Source organism: Castor canadensis, chromosome 7, assembly GCF_047511655.1.
Source record: "Castor canadensis chromosome 7, mCasCan1.hap1v2, whole genome shotgun sequence".
In the NCBI taxonomy this organism is placed as follows: Eukaryota; Metazoa; Chordata; class Mammalia; order Rodentia; family Castoridae; genus Castor; species Castor canadensis.
The window spans coordinates 27,369,364-27,381,684 of record NC_133392.1 but is presented as its reverse complement, the minus strand read 5'-3'; the positions used below and the strand labels follow the sequence as shown (position 1 = coordinate 27,381,684).

At 38.4% G+C, this 12,321-nt stretch overlaps 1 protein-coding gene across 8 annotated transcripts in view; it reads left to right on the top strand.

The window, feature by feature from the left end:
* Positions 1-12,321, top strand: part of Gbf1 (golgi brefeldin A resistant guanine nucleotide exchange factor 1) — a 123,796-nt gene that overhangs the window by 13,350 nt on the left and 98,125 nt on the right. The window lies entirely within an intron of this gene.

The following is a 12,321-nucleotide window of genomic DNA, read 5'->3' as shown; positions in this document are numbered from 1 at the left end:
TATTGCATTGCTTTCTGTCTTACTAATCTTTCAATCTTCCTGTGTTCCCAGAATCTTTTATCCTTTTGTTTTCCTAATCATAATAACTTTATGTAATACTCACGTTTAGAATTTCCAAAAGCACTTTCGCATTTATTGCCCTTGATAAATTTTACACAAAAGTGTGAAGGAGGCATGGCAAGGATGAAAGAAAATGAGGCTCAGAAAGGTTTAAAGTGATTTAGCTGAGATCATACTGATCCTGAGAGGTGGAGTCAGAATTAGAATTCAGGCATCTGACTCCTGGTTTTAATAATATGCTTCCCCTGTTCTGTATTGCTTCTGTACACACAATTAGAAGAGAATGTATATGCAAAATTGTGTGTGTGTGTGTGTGTGTGTGTGTGTGTGTGTGTGTGTGTGAAGGAGGAAGATCTCAACGCCTTTGTTTTTCAAGTAGATGTAGACTGAAAGGGAAAGTCTCAGAGCTGTTTTCCTGTGTTGCCTATAAAGTGCTCTTGTGATGTAATCCTAGAATGCTGTAATCCTATGACATATCTCAGATAATAATTGAATGTTATTTAGGCTTCTACAAACTAAACAACAAGCAAAAAAGTTGTCTCCATTAATGATAAATGTGGAAGAAGATCTAGAGAAAGATTCTTTTTACTTTCCTAAACATGGAATGAAGGTATCTAAGGATTTCCTACATGTTTTCTGTAAAGGAACAAATTTCACTCAATTGAGAAAGTTTTGGAAATGTTAGCAGGAAGCATCATGTATAGAGGAGGTGATAGCTAGTTACCAGGGCTGATGCTGCTACTACCTGGAGTGTTTTAGTATCAGTGACTTGGCTGCTTCAGAAAGTTGGCTTACTTACACAGTTTTTTTTTTTTTTTGTTAATAGATAAAGCTTATATATCCTAATTAGAAAGAAAATACAGTGAATGGAGATTTATAATTCTTTTTGATGGGGTAGAGTGTAGAGAACTATCTTTATATGAGACATAAGAGGATTAAATGAGTTGTTTTTTTTTTTAAAGTTTATATAATTGGAAACACTTGGTAAATACTTTGTACACAGTGAGAGATTGTTATTGTAGGTACTTGTTAACACCTCAAAATGGCTGAGATTACTCTGGAGAAGTCTTTGTAGGCTTTTTGGGCACCCTACAGACCTTGAGAAGCTGAGATGGTGCTGCTGTCTTGACATAGTCAAATTTCCTGCCTGCTATCCAGTCTAAATTCCACTTCTGTTTCCTCTATCTTGACGTCCCAAAATTTCATCTGTGGTAAGTGATGTAGTCCAAGACGTGGAGTCTTTTTGGAACACACACTTTTAGTTAGTATTTGCTTTAACTACATGATGACTTTTAAGAGCTATATAGTTGAACCTGTTTCCTAATTTTCTTATGTCCTTGAATCCAGGCAGACTATCTGCTACCTGGAGTTAATAAACCAGAATGTGTTGAGAAGCCAGTTTTGTCAGTGATACTAGCAATTTAGCAGGGTATTGCTAAGCTTTTCCTCTGGAGTGAGAAAGAAGGTAGTATGTAGTGTTTTCTAAGGCCAACAGCTATGGCAGATATTGAAATGGTGCCTGCCAAGGTTGCCCCATTCTTCTTAAGTTTTAGCAGATTACCTGCCTTAGAATGACAGAGTGGACCCAATATAGAGCATTTCATGGTTTTCAGATTGGGTCTGACCCACCACAGTGCTGGCTCCCAGGAGCAGGTTTATGGGTCAGCTGCTCCTGTGGTCCTGGACTCTGCAGTCCATGACCAATTTTTTATTTCTTTTACAGAAACAAACAGATTTTTCTGATTGGCAGTGTCAGGAGGACTACTTTCTGGAAGCCTGTAGGCAGCTGGGAAAGGGTTTTGAACTTGAAGAGAAAAACTGAAGGGATTGTGTCTGTGTTATGGAACTAGTTATGGTGTACCACTTAGATTGGAAGGGGGAATAGCAGGAATTCTAGGACTTCTACCCAGGAAACTCATGAAACTGAGTTGGACTTGGTCCCTTTACTACAAAGACTGTGCATTTTTCTAGGCTATCTGCTGGCTTGGTTGGTAAGAACATTTTTGTTGGAAATGGGTAGCTGTTTGGATTTTGTCAGTAAACCAAAATGATTTATTTTCCTTTTCTCATAAATAGAGCATCTGCTGCATGTTAAGCACTACCTACTTCTTATACTAGGAGCATTATCTAATAAGTCCATTGTCTCTATAAGGTTGGCTAAATCCATACTAGTTATTCTTACAGATATGCCTTTGGAGCACACTTGCAATAGTATTTGCCCAAACTGCATGATGACTTCATGCCTTATAGCATTTAGAATAACAGAATATTCTAGTACCAATCTAAAGAGAAGGTTGCACTTGGAAGAAAAAAGGTGTCAAAGGTCAAAGTTTGGATCAGGTGTGATAGTACATGTCTGTAATCCCAGGTATTTGGGAGGTAGAGGTAGGAGGATCATGAATTTGAGTCCAGTCCTGACAAAGTTATTGGGAGCCTATCTTAAAAAAAAAAAAAAAAAATTAAAAACTCAAAGAAGGCTGGGGTGTAGCTCAAGAGATAGAGTGCTTGCCTAGTAAGTGTGAGATCATGGGTTCAATCCCCAGTACTGTAAAAAAAAAAAAAAGAGAGAGCAATCAATTCTCTTTTTTTTTGATTGCTCTCTCTCTCTCTCTCTTTTTTTTTTTTTGCAGTGCTTGGGTTTGGACTCAGGGCCTACACCTTGAGCTACTTCACCAGCCCTTTTTTGTGATGGGTTTTTTTTTTTTTTTTGAGATAGGGTATTGAAAATGATTTGCCCAGGCTGGCTTCGAACTGCAGTCCTCCTGATCTTTGTCCCCTGAGTAGCTAGGATTAATGGCATGAGCCACCAGTGTCTGGCTCCCCTCATTTGTTCTTTGGGTACTCTTAGGAATCCCTTTAGGAGGTTATTCTTAAGGAGTTAAAAAAGATGTGTGGTTTCTAGGGCTGTGAAGGGTACAGGATTTCTTTTGGGCGTAAGGAAAATGTTCTAGAATTAGTAGTGATGGTTGCACAACTTTGTAAATATACAAGAAAGCACTGAATTATATACCTTACAAGGGCAATTTTATGGTATATGAATTATAGTTCAAAATTTTTTTTTTTTTTTTAATGTGTCAGGGTCTCCCTGTGTTGCCTAGGCTGGCTTTGAGTTTCTGAATTCAAGGAATCCTCCTGTTTTACTTAGTTTCTTGAGTAGATGGGATGGCTATAGGTATGCACCACTGCACCCAGCTTTATAGTTCAATATTTTTTTGTTGTTTTTGTTTGTTTCTTTTGAGACAGGACCTCACTGTGTAACCCAGATGACTCTGATCCAGAATCCATAATGTAGCCCAGGCAGGCCTCCTTACAGTTCAGTTTTTTTAAAAAGCAAATGTGGGCTGCAAAATAATAGATTCATAGTTCTTTGGATTTAGAACTCTGGAGGGAAGTCTTTCAGTGCAGTTGCTGCTGAGCTTTGGACCCATTGCCCAGAAAAGGCAGCATAAGGCTCAGTTCAGCCTCTTGGCCTGGTTTGTTCTTTTATGTCTCTCTCATTAACTCAAGGAAGCACATGGCTTTTATATTTAAATTTATTCAAGCTGTAATCTTTGACATTTGAGTTAGCTTTTAGTACAGTTTTGCATTTATAGTAATATATATTATGTATTTTCTCTATCCCCAAAGAATCCGTTTTAATCTTTTCCGGATGCAAATTTCAGGCTGTCTTGTCCCATCTCCCCTCTCTTGCTCTCTTTCCCCTCCCCCTATGGAGTGTGTTTGATCAGGTGTGGCAGGAATATCCACTGTCAAGCTGCGCCCTTTATATTAGTCAATATTATCCTTCTCCCCCCTCCCTGTCTGTCTGCCCCTTTGGGCTTTCCCAGTTGATTTATAATTTTGGAATTCTCATCGGAGTCTGTAATACAGTTTGTTCATTATTTAACCAAAACCTGTTTAATGAGCAGAGAGAGGCAATGTAAATGTTAGGCATGTTGCAGTGATGTACCTTTGTGCTTCTCAGAACGGGTGGGTAGTTAACTCTGTGCTGCCTGCAGGATTGGGGTGTCCTGGGCTTAGGGGCAAAAGGGCCACTTCCTCTCCCTTACATCTGCCCAAGCCCTGCATGGCTTTAGATTACAAAGATACATTTCCTTTCATTCTTATAGTAATCTTGTGGGGCTCTTACATATTGGCATTATGTTCAGTCTCAAAAGAGACCCAGTGGTAAATGTCTGTGATATGGAATAGGGGCATAGAAGGGAAGGTAAAATATCAGAACACTTGATACTAGTCTTGTTTTAGGTTGAAAAGAGAACACAATTTAGAAAAATGATTCTAGCTGACATAGTGCATGGTTAGTTTGTTCCTAAATAGATAAGTCCTTGCAAGCCTTAGTACTTCCATTCAGTATAGCTTTATGGAATGGGCTTTAGCCAGTTGTGATTTGTGGTATTTGGTTGTACTCATTTGCTTCCAGATTTAGGCTGTCTTTGTCCTTGGTCTTTAAACTTAGATTTTCACAAAGAGACACTTCTAAAAATTTTTTTGGTTTATAGCAGGAAGAAAGGAACAGTCTAAAAGTATCACAGCCAAAATCTTCTGTTATTGGATCACCTTTTTTTTCCTTTTCATGGCCCTAGGGTTATGGCCTTGTTCCTGCTAGGAAACTGCTCTACCACTAAGCCACATCAGAATCAGAAGCCCTTTGTTTTTAAAGACAAAGTCTCACTATGTAACTCAGGCTGGCCTTGAACTTGCTAAATTGCTCAGGCTGGCTTGCACTCATGATCCTCTTGCCTGTACCTCTCAAGTGCTGAGATTACAGGTACATGCCACTTAACTGAGATCACTGTTTTTTTTTTTGGTGGAACTGGGGTTTGAACTCAGAGCCTCACACTTGCTAGGTAGGTGCTTTACCACTTGAGCCATTCTGCCAGTCCTGTTGTTTGTGTTGGGCATTTTTGAGATAGGGTCTCTCGAACTATTTGCCTGGGCTGGCTTTGAACCTTAATCCTCCTGATCTCTGCCTCCTGAGTAGCTAGGATTACAGGCATGAGCCACCATGGGCTTTTGAGGTAAGTACTCATATTAACTGTGGACCTGTTCTAGCTTTTTGGAACTCTTCTTCTTGGGATTCTCCAAGATTTGGATTTCTTCTGGTCTTGGGTTATTGAGTTTTGCTAACCAGTGTTTGTTGAATTTTTGCTGTGTGCTAGGCGTTTTCCTTATCAGGTATGGAATGGATAACAGTGAGTAAGACCAATCTGCTATGATCTTTTCTTAGTCCCACTCTTTCCTTTGCATTACAAAAAGCCAAGGAAATGAATAAAAATGATAACTTATATGTTTTTTGTTTTTTTCTTATGTAAAGCTGTTATAGCTAGAATTTAGATATTTCCAAAGACATCAGTGAGTTGCATAGAATAATTCTGAGGGATTGGATATTTCTTTACTGAGCTTATTGGGACAGTAAGAAATGATATGTTTGAGTTTAAGAGGGAGGAACAGGTGCCAGGAGAAAGTGAATGTGTTAGGAGTTTATTTAAATATAGTTTGTCTTGGACAAACACACCTGTAGGATACACAGTCTGTCTCAAGCTTTGTGAATTCAGAATCTGAGCTAGGAGGTTTGAGTCCATCTGACCTCCAGAGGTTTTCAGAGAACATTTATTTTTTTTTTTTTTTTTTTTTTTTTTTTTTTTTTTATTTTTATTTTATTATTCATATGTGCATACAAGGCTTGGTTCATTTCTCCCCCCTGCCCCCACCCCCTCCCTTACCACCCACTCCACCCCCTCCCGCTCCCCCCCTCAATACCCAGCAGAAACTATTTTGCCCTTATCTCTAATTTTGTTGTAGAGAGAGTATAAGCAATAATAGGAAGGAACAAGGGGTTTTGCTGGTTGAGATAAGGATAGCTATACAGGGCATTGACTCACATTGATTTCCTGTGTGTGGGTGTTACCTTCTAGGTTAATTCTTTTTGATCTAACCTTTTCTCTAGTTCCTGGTCCCCTTTTCCTATTGGCCTCAGTTGCTTTAAGGTATCTGCTTTAGTTTCTCTGCGTTAAGGGCAACTAATGCTAGCTAGTTTTTTAGGTGTCTTACCTATCCTCACCCCTCCCTTGTGTGCTCTCGCTTTTATCATGTGCTCATAGTCCAATCCCCTTGTTGTGTTTGCCCTTGATCTAATGTCCACATATGAGGGAGAACATACGATTTTTGGTCTTTTGAGCCAGGCTAACCTCACTCAGAATGATGTTCTCCAATTCCATCCATTTACCAGCGAATGATAACATTTCGTTCTTCTTCATGGCTGCATAAAATTCCATTGTGTATAGATACCACATTTTCTTAATCCATTCGTCAGTGCTGGGACATCTTGGCTGTTTCCATAACTTGGCTATTGTGAATAGTGCCGCAATAAACATGGATGTGCAGGTGCCTCTGGAGTAACAGTCTTTTGGGTATATCCCCAAGAGTGGTATTGCTGGATCAAATGGTAGATCGATGTCCATCTTTTTAAGTAGCCTCCAAATTTTTTTCCAGAGTGGTTGTACTAGTCTACATTCCCACCAACAGTGTAAGAGGGTTCCTTTTTCCCCGCATCCTCGCCAACACCTGTTGTTGGTGGTGTTGCTGATGATGGCTATTCTAACAGGGGTGAGGTGGAATCTTAGTGTGGTTTTAATTTGCATTTCCTTTATTGCTAGAGATGGTGAGCATTTTTTCATGTGCTTTTTGGCCATTTGAATTTCTTCTTTTGAGAAAGTTCTGTTTAGTTCACATGCCCATTTCTTTATTGGTTCATTAGTTTTGGGAGAATTTAGTTTTTTAAGTTCCCTGTATATTCTGGTTATCAGTCCTTTGTCTGATGTATAATTGGCAAATATTTTCTCCCACTCTGTGGGTGTTCTTCAGAGAACATTTAAACAGCGTCTGGAAGGCAACCTGGGAAGAACTATGACTTAACAACTGTCTGGCCTAGGCCTCTTTGAAATAGCTGCCTAAATAGAATCAAAACGAATGCCTCAGATTTCAAGCTTCATTTGGAATATGGGGGAGGTGTAGGAAAGGAGATTTTAGGAGTCACTGTCAGGAAAGATTGAGTAGGAGGACATTATATACCTGTAGCCCCAGCACTTGGGAGACTGAGGAAGGAGGATCACAAGTTCAAAGCTAGGATGAGCTATATAGTAAGGTGGAGGCCAGCCTGGGATACATAGTAAGACCCTGTTTCAAACAAAAAAGAAAGAGTACATTATATTAAAAATTTTTGCTGTAGTCATAATCTCTTATATTGATTAAATGCATATTTTCACTTTTTCTATAGGAGTCTATTTTTTGGGGAGTAGTAAAAGTAATATTATTAATTAGCATGTGAAGAAAGATGAATCTTAGTTTTATTATAATTCAAAAAAAGTAAAAAAGGACATAGAAAATAGACACCTCTATAAATTGGTTCAGCCTTTCCTTTCCCAACATTTAGCCCTTTACATGAATTTGTCTGCCAAAATTTGTCATACTTGGTTCTTTTGGTCTTCTCTTTGGCCTTAAATAATTCACAAGTTCAATTCCAAGTGGGGCCTTCACCAATGATCTCTAAACCCTCTTTATTTGACAATTCTAAATCAGAAAATGTTTTCCAAGCATTTTTTTTTTTTTTGTATTCAAGATTAGAAAATGAAGACTCTTTAGAGTCTCAGCAAAGGGTCAGGGGCAGTGTAGCAGTGTGGTCTGTGGTAGGTGTTTAGAGTTTCTAGTGTTTCTGTCATTGCCTTTGTCCTTGTTAGTACAGTTAACCTCTTGTGGCTTGAAACTTCTCTCTGGGTATATGCCCAACTTGCTATGACAGCAATCAGTTGAGTAAAAAGAGGGAAAGCCAGCTGCTGTTTTGTTTTTAACAAGGAGGCAGGAAGAGTCCCTTTCTTCTTTTACACCCACTCAAACTCAGGGTAAATGCCAAAAAGGTTTCAGAGGAAGCCAAATGCTTGAAATCCAGTATGTAGTTTTGAGTAGGAAAGATAGTGAAGTTTGTCTCAGCCTTGCTACTCATTAGCTACCTCTCTATGCTCATAGATGCTTAATTACTCCAGTTTCTGAAGTGATACTGGACGAATACGTGTGTGTGTGTGTGTGTGTGTGTGTGTGTGTGTGTGTGTGTGTGTGTTTCTTCCTGGCATCCATTAGAAGATAGTCAGATATAGAGCAAAATGCAAATTAGGTCATTTCAGCTTAGATCACCTCATTAAGAAAATGTAGTAGATGGAGAACAGAGACTACCTTATGTTCTCAGTTTTGCTTCAGGAAATTAGGAGATAAAATGCCTGTTATCAGTTTTGGGACATTTGTTCTTTTCCTTTGTTCTTTGTAGATATTTTAGGACTTAGATGGACAAGCACTCCTGGTCTCCTCTTAGCTGGCTTCTTATTGCATGTCACTTCTGTAACACCAGCCTTCTATTACTATTGTTACCACTGTATGTTGAGTTATGAAGAACTGCCACATGTGCACAGATCACAACTGACCTTTCCTTGTTCCACGCTTATTGAGCAATTACTTGCTGGTTTGTGGAACTCACATTATTGACTTGAGTTTCTGGCCCATTATTTAGTGGGGGCATCCAGGAAGTGGCCTAATAGACTGTACATCAGAGGGCAATAAATTGGCATTTGATTTGGTGGAAAGGCAGAGCCAGATGTAGTGTGGGAGCAAGTTTTCTGTAGTCAGCCATGCAGCTTGCTTCCAGGTGTCCTGGAAAGCAGCTTGAGAACTGGAGGCAAAGGGTAGTTGGGGATATTAATTGGTGAGGAAAAGGATCAAAAGGACTTCGTTGTTATCTGTGTTGGGCCCTGGATTAGGAAAAATCCTTTAGAAGTAGAGACAAATAAAATTTCCCTTATATCGGTGGGAATTTTTCCACCGATTATCTTTTTGTTTGTTTGTTTTAAAGTAAAGTAATTAATTGGCAAAAAAGTATAAAACTTGGGAGACTTTTTTTAGTGGGACTGGGATTTGAACTCAGAGCTTCATGCTTGCAAAGCAGGTGCTCTATCACTTGAGCCACACCCTCAGTCCATTTTGCTCTGGTTATTTTGGAGATGGGGTCTTGCGAACTACTTGCCTGGGCTGTCCTAGAAAAGTGATCCAAACTTGGGAGATTCTTAACAAGTGGTGTGGAATAAAAATAAAAAAATCTCATTTCACATGAGTTTTTCATGAAGGTTTATTTTATTTTTTATTTTTATTTTTGGTGGGACTGGGGTTTGAATATAGATCTTCACATTTGCAAAGCAGGCACTTTACTGCTTGAGTAACACATTCAGTCCATTTCACCCTGGTTATTTTTGAGATGGGGTCTCTCGAGAACTATTTCCTCGGGCTGATCTTGAATGGTGATCCTCTCAATCTCAGCTTTTCAAGTAGCTAGGATTACAGATGTGAGCTACTGGTGCTCGGTTGAAGGTTCATTTTTCTCTTTGGGTACACAATAGGTTTAAGAACATTCGCAACAGATTGACTAAATAGAGACTTGAGATGGTATGTCACTGTAATCCCCACTGTGACTAGAGTGATATTTTTCAAATTTCAGGTTGCTTTCCTTTAGTGAATTATATCACATTAATGGGTTATGTGGTATCTCCCCCCTCCTCTAATTTTTTTTATGAAAAGTTTCAAATGTTTCAGAAATTGAAAGAATACCAGTGACTAGCCACATTCCACACTTGGAGTAAAAATTATTTACATGTTGCCATATTTGCTTTATCTATATGTATGTACTATGTTTTTCATGATCTGTTTGAAAATAAGTTGCAGACATATTGACATTTTACCCCTAGAAAATTCAGCATTTGTCCTAAATGAGGATGGGCTCCTAATAATTATTGTACCATGTATTATATCTAAGAAGCTTACCACTAAGTTGCCAATATTAGTCCATGTCAGAAGCTTCCCATTTGTCCCTCAAGTGTATTTTATAGCTATACTTAGTTTTGCAAACTGAAATCTAAGCAAAATTTTTATTGCATTAGGTCATATGTTTCTTTAGACTTTTAAAATCCATCACAACTTTCTCTATCCTTTTTTTCTCCTGGCTTAACTTTTTGCAGTGCTGGGGTTTGAACTCAGAGCCTCATGCTTGCTGAGCAGGTGTTCTATCACTTGAGCCTCACCCCGAGCCAGGTATTGACTTTTTGAAGAGAATAGGCATTTATCTTTAGAATGTTCTACATTCTAGGTTTTTCTGTTTTCTTGTGGTATCATTTAACTTGTTCCTCCATTCCACATATTTCTATATACTAGAAGTTAGGATTAAAGGCTTAATTCTATTCAGATTAAACATTTTTGCCAAGAGTACTTTCATAGGTTACATTGTGTACCCATTTCTCCACACAAGGCACATTCTGTCAGGTTGTTCAGTTATTGGTGATGTTGTTTCATTGTTAAATTTCATTTACTTGCTTCTGGTAGTGCTGTTGTATTTTCTCATTTTCAAATACATTAATTTTCCTCTTTTTAATTAGTAAGTAATACATAAAGTAATAATATGAATATCCTTTTCTCTAATAGGCTTTTGCATAATGGTCATCCACTAAAAAACCTTTGTCTGAATCATTTATTTCACCAGGCATCACAGAATGATGATTTTCTAATTCTGTGATTCACTGTAAATTTACTAGCTGACATACTCTGAAAAGAACTGCTTTCTCTCTCTTTTTTCTTTTGGCAGTACTGGAATTTGAACTCAAGGCCTCATATTTGCTAGGCAGGTGCTCTACCATTTGAGCCACTCTGCCAGCTCTTTTTTGTATTGGGTTTTTTCAAGATAGGAGCTCATGAACTGTTTGCCCAGGCTGGCTTTGAACTACTATTCTCCTAATCTCTGCCTCCTGAGTAGCTAGGATTACAGGTGTGAGCCATTGGTGCCTGCCTTACTTTTTCTCTTCAGCAGGAGGATAAACCACACTTTCTCCTGAAAGTCATGGTAAACACTTAACTCTTTTCCTTTAATTGTAAATTTTCAGAGTAGGAAGTTGTTGTTAATGACCATTAGTGGTGGCAACTATGTATTGCTCCCCTATTTGTGGATTGATACATATTTATACATATGTAAGTATTCAAGGTTTTACAATTAATTACATAAATTGTCATTATTACTTTTAGTGGTCAAATTGTTCTAAGTTTGGCCAGTGAGAGTGCCTTCAAATTTTGTTCTTTTCATACGACCCTTTGAGTACTTCATTGCTTTCTGGTAGAAGCAACCAGCATTGAGGGGAGGAGGGGGGCGCAGAATAAAATGGGAGATACTAGTGCATCACACATAGTAAGTAGTGTTTTGTGACACTTTTGTTTCAGTTAGAAGCTTATAAACTGTCTTTCTGTTGGTCATGGTAAAAAAAAGTTTGAAAGCCTGGTAGAGAGAGCTTGTGATTTACTCCTATACCAACACTGACTTGAATTTGTCTCTCTGCAGTGTTATTTCTTGGGCAGGGAATCAAAAAGAGTGTTAATTCAGGGTGCCTCTCCTACCATTTTCTTGGCATTCTGTGAAGGACTCTGTGAGGTGCCATAGCCCCTTGACTTCTGGGAACCAGTGGGGTATTATATCTGAGTTTCATGTCTATCAACTTTGCTTTCAGTAAAGCAGTTCTATATAAATGGTTTCTAGATAATGGAGTTTTGTAAGAAGAGATTAATTTGAACCTATTTAAGTCATTGCAATTCTAGAGAATGTTAGCATAAATATTCTTCCCCAAGGAAATAAATATTGTGGATGTAATTATGACTGATTAGTCATTTTATACCTTATACCTCATTCCTTTTTTGTGACGTTAAACTAGATGCCTAACATGTCATGTTAGACATGCCATCTTTTTGAGTCTTTTTGGTGGGTTGAAGAAAGAATCACTTGTAATGGGAAAAGTACAAAATAACATCTTCTCTAGGAACTTTTCTCTTAGCAGAAGTTGATTGTGTGTGTGTGTGTTGTATATATTACATGTATATTAACTCAACAAATACTTCTTGAGTATTAACTATGTGCTAGAAATTGAGCTAGGTACTAGGGATCTGGTTTTCAAGGGGATTGACACATTTCCTGTTCTCATAAAGTTTATGGTCTAGTGGGTTGGTGATTTGAGAAGCTCTGGAATTTGAGTGGACAACTGGGCACTGGTTTGAAGTCTGCCCAGCTTCCACATTTGACCCCAGGAAATTGTAAATCCTGGTTTGTGGAAAGAGGTTTTAGTATGGTTAGGAAAAAAGAAGTGGTGGTGTCTGAATAGCTGTGGTGATGGGATGCATTTGTGTTATGAATCC